We start from the raw sequence: 5,977 nt of genomic DNA, 5'->3' as shown, positions 1-5,977 counted from the left end.
TTTGTCATAGTATTCTGCTGAGTAGACATAGCTGCTTCATTTAATAAGTTCCCCATTGTCAGACATAGGAATCTTTTACACTTTCCTTTTAGAAATATTGCCCATGGCTAGGTTATTTCCTTAGACAAAATCACATGAGTTGTTTATTTATTTATTTATTTAGATTTAGAATACTGTGTCTTGTGTTTTGAAACTAGATCTTACTCTGTAGTCCAGGTTGACCTTGAACTTGATCTTTCTGCTTCAACTTCCTAAGTATTTGGATAATAGGTATGTACCACTAGTTAGCCTGATTAGAAAGTCATACTAGTTTTAATAAACTTTTATAAATATTGCTAACTTACCCTCTAAAAATATACACATTGATTTTCCCACATCTGTTATCACTTGGCTTGTTCTATATAGATAGGAATTGTGGATAGGCAAGAAGTTCTAGTACTAGCAGTCACCAGTCCTTGAGTCCCCGTGGCATAGGAACTGGACTGGCAGAACCAGAAGCGTAAGTCTTCAAGCCTAGAGAGCTAGAGACAGTAGGCCTTACAAGTCTTAGAATTCTGGTCTTGATACTTAAGTTGAAGGCTTAACTGCTGTAAGCTTTAAACACTTGCCAACTATTACAATCCTTTGCTTCCAATAGCCATGAGCAACAGCAGTGGGCAGTGGTGGCATACAACACTTGCTGATGTTACAGCTCTTGAATGACCTTGGATATTGAAACCCTTAGCTCCTATAGTGACCAGGGTGTCTGGGATGGTTGGCCTTTGACAATGATCAGTTCTGTGGTTCTTACACCTTAAGACTCTTGGCATTTAAGCCTTGGTAGATTTTTGGAATTGTTGGCCCATGTATAAGGGCCTCCAGTTCTTCCTTTTCATCTCTACGCTGTTTGTCATCTCTGCCCCCTCTACTTCCCACCCACGTCACTTTCTAGATCTCTTTGGCTACCCTTTCACTGCTATTACTGCTGTTCTTACTCCATTTCTTATATTACCAGCTCAGCCTGTTCTCTTACTGATACTACCAAAAGTAAGCAAGAAAAGCTAAGTATGGTAGTACATTCCTGTAATCAAAGTACTTGGGAGGTAGAGGCAGAGGATCAGGATCAGTGTCATTTCAGTGAATTTGAGGCCAGCATGTACATTACATGAGATCTTATCTCAAAGAGAACAACAGCAAAAGGCTGCTTACAAGAAGCCCTCTGTTGGACCTAGGGTTGATTGTAACACTAGGGTGCAGCCCAGAAAGGTGTCTTAAAGTCAGCTGATAGCCTGCATTGCTTTTATAATCAGAAAAGAGGTTGTGGTAGGTATGTTTGTATGAATTGGCCAGGCTTCTCTGGCCACCAGGAGAGATGCTCCCTGACTGGTTTGGGTGAAAATAGCTGCTAAAGCTCACTGAGCCTCACTGAAAAAGTTGATTCTATGGTGTTCGATGTAACAGTTACAGTTCTTTCTGGAGCTGGAGTTGTGTGCAACAAGCAGATGTGATTGAATGTAGTTTCCTGAAGGTATTTATGAGGTAGATAGACTGCCATAAACAGGGTCCAGGTGGCTGCTTGGTTGGTAATGCTCTACTCATGCCAGCTGGGTTCCAGAGAAGGGCCTAACAGCTGTCAATTAAGGAATCAAAACACCCTGTTCCCAACATCTTAGCCTATTTAAAGGAAAAGTAAACATCGAAGAGGTGCTTACAATAAAGACCTTCATTTAACATTAATGGTGCTCTAGTGATATTTATGTGTTCTACTCTTAGTCAAATACTTTGGGTAAGATTGGATTGTTTTATCTGTCTCAATCAATCTTAACCACCATCACCGTCATTATTTTGGGACATTCTCATGTAGCTCAGACTGGCTTTGAACTTGATATGTTGCTGAGGATGACCTTAAATTTGTGACCTTCCTGCCTCCACCTTCTGAGTGCTAGGATTATAACAGGCATGCATCACTGTTCTTGGTTCATATTGTCCTAGGGTTTTAACTTAGGCTTTGCATGCTAGGCAATGAAGCTGCATTCACAACACTCTTTAGAGTTTATTGGATCTCCTGAAACTGGAGTGATGGATGGTTGTTGTAAGCAGCCATGTAAGTGCTAGGAACTGAATTCAGATCTTTTGGAAGATAATCAAAAGTAACTGCTGAGCCATTTCTCTAGTCCCACAACATTAATTTTTATTTATTCTTTAATAAGAGAGCTACATCATTTTATTTTTCTTCTTTTGTTTTTTGAGTTAGGGTTTCTCTGTAGCGTTGGAGCCTATCCTGGAATTAGCTCTGAAGACCAGTCTAGCCTCAAACTCACAGAGATTCATCTGCCTCTCCCTTCCAAGTGCTGGGATTAAAGGCTTGTGCCTCCACCACACAGAGTCATTTTCTTTTCAGTTGCTTTAATTGCTCAGAGTATACATTTTTACATTGCTTATTTAAGTTTATGATGTAAATTTTGTTTACATAATTATTTTTCTTGCATAATAGTCTGTTTCTTACTTGGACTATTTTTTCTCACTCACTGACTGTAGAATTCATGTTGTTAAATGTCCTGATTCCCTCTTTTCACCCAGTCAAGATATAGACTTTTTAAAATGATTTTAAAGATAACCCATAAGAAAAATTCTCTCCCATTTTTTTTTTTTTTTTTTTGTTTACAGGGCTTACTGCAGCATAGGTTTGTTTTAAACTCCCTTGTAAAGTATACACTGGTCTTGAATTCTATGCTCTTGCAGTCTCTCTAGTGCTGGATTACCAGTGTGCCCCACAATACCACACTCCTATTTTTCATACACTGCTTTTTCGAGTTACTTTTTGTGGAACAAACAATATGAACTAGATATTTTGGATACCTATTGAAAAATCTGATTTATGCCCGAGTCTGATTTTATTTCCTTCTCTGGCTAACTTGAAAGGAAACAATTTTGTGTGGCTGGCTTGTCTCTCCTGTCCCTCAGAGCTGGGCAACTAGAACTGGATTTGAGTGGTCTGGTACATGTTTGGTTCTTGCTGTGTACTGACAGATTTTGTTTTACTTACAACGTTACTGCAGGAACCTTCAAAGGAGGTGTGGTCACCTGGAGATGTGATACAGGGAGTGATCGCCTTTCAAGGCCTCCTGCTATAGACAGATAAGACTGAAGCTGTAATCTCTGGCTTTCTCTTACTCTAGCCTAGTAGAGCAGTGCCTGCTCTACTTCTGCTGCAGGTTTATCGGATGACACAAGGCAGGAGTTAGCCAAGAGATGATCCCTGTTCTAGATTAATCCAGTTGCAGGCACAGTAGTTCTTCAGGTGTCCTGATGGTGGTGCTGCGGTGCTACTCGAGGAACTCTGGCCAAAGAACTTGCCCTTGGAAGGGGAATGTGATCTTGAGCCTCCTCAACTGTGCTGTGTCAGAAGTGTGGGCCCCGACAAGTTCCCATTCCCAAAGTGGTTATTAGTGCCTCAGTTATTCTTCTGTGACCTTAAATCTTTCTCAGCAAGTTATTTCCAGATCTGCTGTGCTGATTCAGAGGACCAAAGAGCATCTTCCAGTGGCACATGTGGAGGGACTAAGGCTGGGGATCTGTCAGAGGGACACACCACATAGACCTAGGCAGAGAGGCTGATGCTCGGCTAGTAACACTGTAGACCTGCTTTAGTTCAAACCCTAAGCCACTCAACAGGTACACAATATCCCTATATAAGCCAGGTGTGAGAACACATCCTGGTGCAATGTTTATTTTCTAGCAGGGCCACTGATAATAAGTGACAGAAAAACAAGTCTTGGAGGGGGAGACATGCTTGCGTGGAGTGGAGATTGTTGATCTAGAAGAACTGATTGAAATAGCTTGTCTTCCTGCTTTGGATGTATGACAGGGCATTAGGTGTGATGGGAGCTGGAACTGAGAAGGCTCCATGTGGGGGAATCTCTGTTCTGTTTCTTTGAAGGCATTGCTGGGGCAGTCTAGAATGTTTAGGGAGAGGAACACCAAAGAAAACATAGTAGCTTCTTGCTCTCAGCTTCTCCCTGTGGGCTACAGTGGATGGTTTCCAGAGACTGTCCTCTGCAGTCTTCTTGACTCAGTTCCTCACAGACCCATTTTATACCTGCTGCTTTGTGTTTTTAAGTCGTGCTTTCAATGACAGTTCATAATGATTACTCAGATTTATTTCTAGCCTTCATGTACTTTCTGAGCTCACTTTCTTTATTTGAGACCAGATCTCATGTAGCTAAGGCTCTCTTTGACTTGTTGTGTAGCCAGTGCTGGCCTTGAACTGATGGTCCTACCTTAGCCTCTCAAATGCTGTGATTACAGGCTTGCAGCTAAGCTCTTGCACTTTCATTTTTATAATCCACTGTGTAATGGCAGACTCACCACTTAATCCTCATTCTCTTGAGCAGCTTCTAAATATTCTTCCTCTCTGTCTTTATTTCACCTTCCCTACTATCTTTCATGTATAATCTGTGTATAGTAGGCAATATTCAGTTTCAAAAGATGTAATACCTATTGTCCTAAGCATCTTGTCTGAGTCAGTTTGACATCTCTACTCTGTAATGAGTCTTTCTCTGTCCTGCCAGCCAGCTCCCAAATAATGACATGGAGACTTACTATTAATTATGAAAGCTTGACCTATAGCTTAGGCTTGACCCACTAGATCTTAAAACTTAACCCATTTCTATTTGTCTATGTGTTGTCACATGACTTGTGCCTTTTACCTCTCCTTCTGCATGTGTGTTCCCTCTGTGTCAGGCTTGCAGGGCTGCCTTCTTTCCATAGTTCACTCTGTGCCCTGAAGTCCCATGTAAGGAGTACGGTTTTTCCACCCGCCACCCGGTCTTGTCCCGCTGCCGCGCCAGCCCCAATTAACACACAGAGACTCTGTATTTGATATAATTCTGTTGGCCAGGTACTAGTTTCTTATCGGCTAGCTCTGTCTTAAGTATTAACCCATTTCTATGTATTTCCACATGGTCTTCTTACCAGGGAAAGGGGCCAGCGTCTTGTCACCCCAGCCTCTCCATCTTCACCCTCCTTACTACTTCCTCTTTCCTCCTTGTCTCCTACTCCCGCCTATCTTGCTTTCCTATTGGCCAATAGTGCTTTATTCATTAAAGCAGTATGAGAAACATATACAGAATGACATCTCCCATCAGTCCCATCTATATTTCTTCCTGCCAACCTATTGGCCATTCATCTCTTTATTAAACCAACCACAGTGACACATCTTGACACACATATAAAGGAATATTCTACTACACCACTCTCCTACTTCTCTTTGTGTATCAGACTCAACTCCCTGCCACTTCTGCCTGGGGACCCTGCCACTCTGGCCATTCATCCCAGGATTGCTACTTCTGATCTCCTGCCATCAGGCACTAACAGAGATCTTGCATTTGAGCCTCTTCATTGAAGTACCTTAGCTTCCCTTGGCTCATCCCTTGTCCTTCAGTTTCATGTAGCTTGTTCCTTTCTGTCATGTCCCCATGGCCCTCATTAGCATTCCCAGTCCAACACTTTTTGTTATTACTTTATTGAGATCTGAGCCCCCTAATGTTCTTCCTTGGTGATAAGGCCTCCAAATCCTGTTTTTCCCTTCACTGGTCCAGCTATCAGGAGGAACAGCTTTGGTTATGGTTTTATGATGAAGTTATGGTTAATTGTAGCATTAATGCTAAGAGAAGGCAAGACGTACATAAAGTGCTCTGTAGTGAATAAGCTGGTGAGAGTGGGAAATGGTTTCCTTATAAAGGAGACCCAGGGGCTGTTCATTAAAAACTAGCATTGGCTAAAACTACAGGACATAAGCTGGCCTCTCTGGAGGTGAAAGCACTGGTGTTTGGGGTTAAAAGCTCTCAGCAATGAGGCCATGGAAGGTCAAGAACCTAGCAAGGAGCATCTGGCCTGATACACCTTGGGGACATAGTACACACAGGTGAGAAAGCAGACATGGCATACAGCATGTACCTGCTATGTCTTCATGTCCTCCTGGAGGGTGTGACCTGTT

This window comes from Phodopus roborovskii, unplaced genomic scaffold (genome assembly GCF_943737965.1).
Source record: "Phodopus roborovskii unplaced genomic scaffold, PHOROB, whole genome shotgun sequence".
NCBI classification, from domain to species: Eukaryota; Metazoa; Chordata; class Mammalia; order Rodentia; family Cricetidae; genus Phodopus; species Phodopus roborovskii.
Note: the sequence above shows the minus strand (reverse complement) of the source record.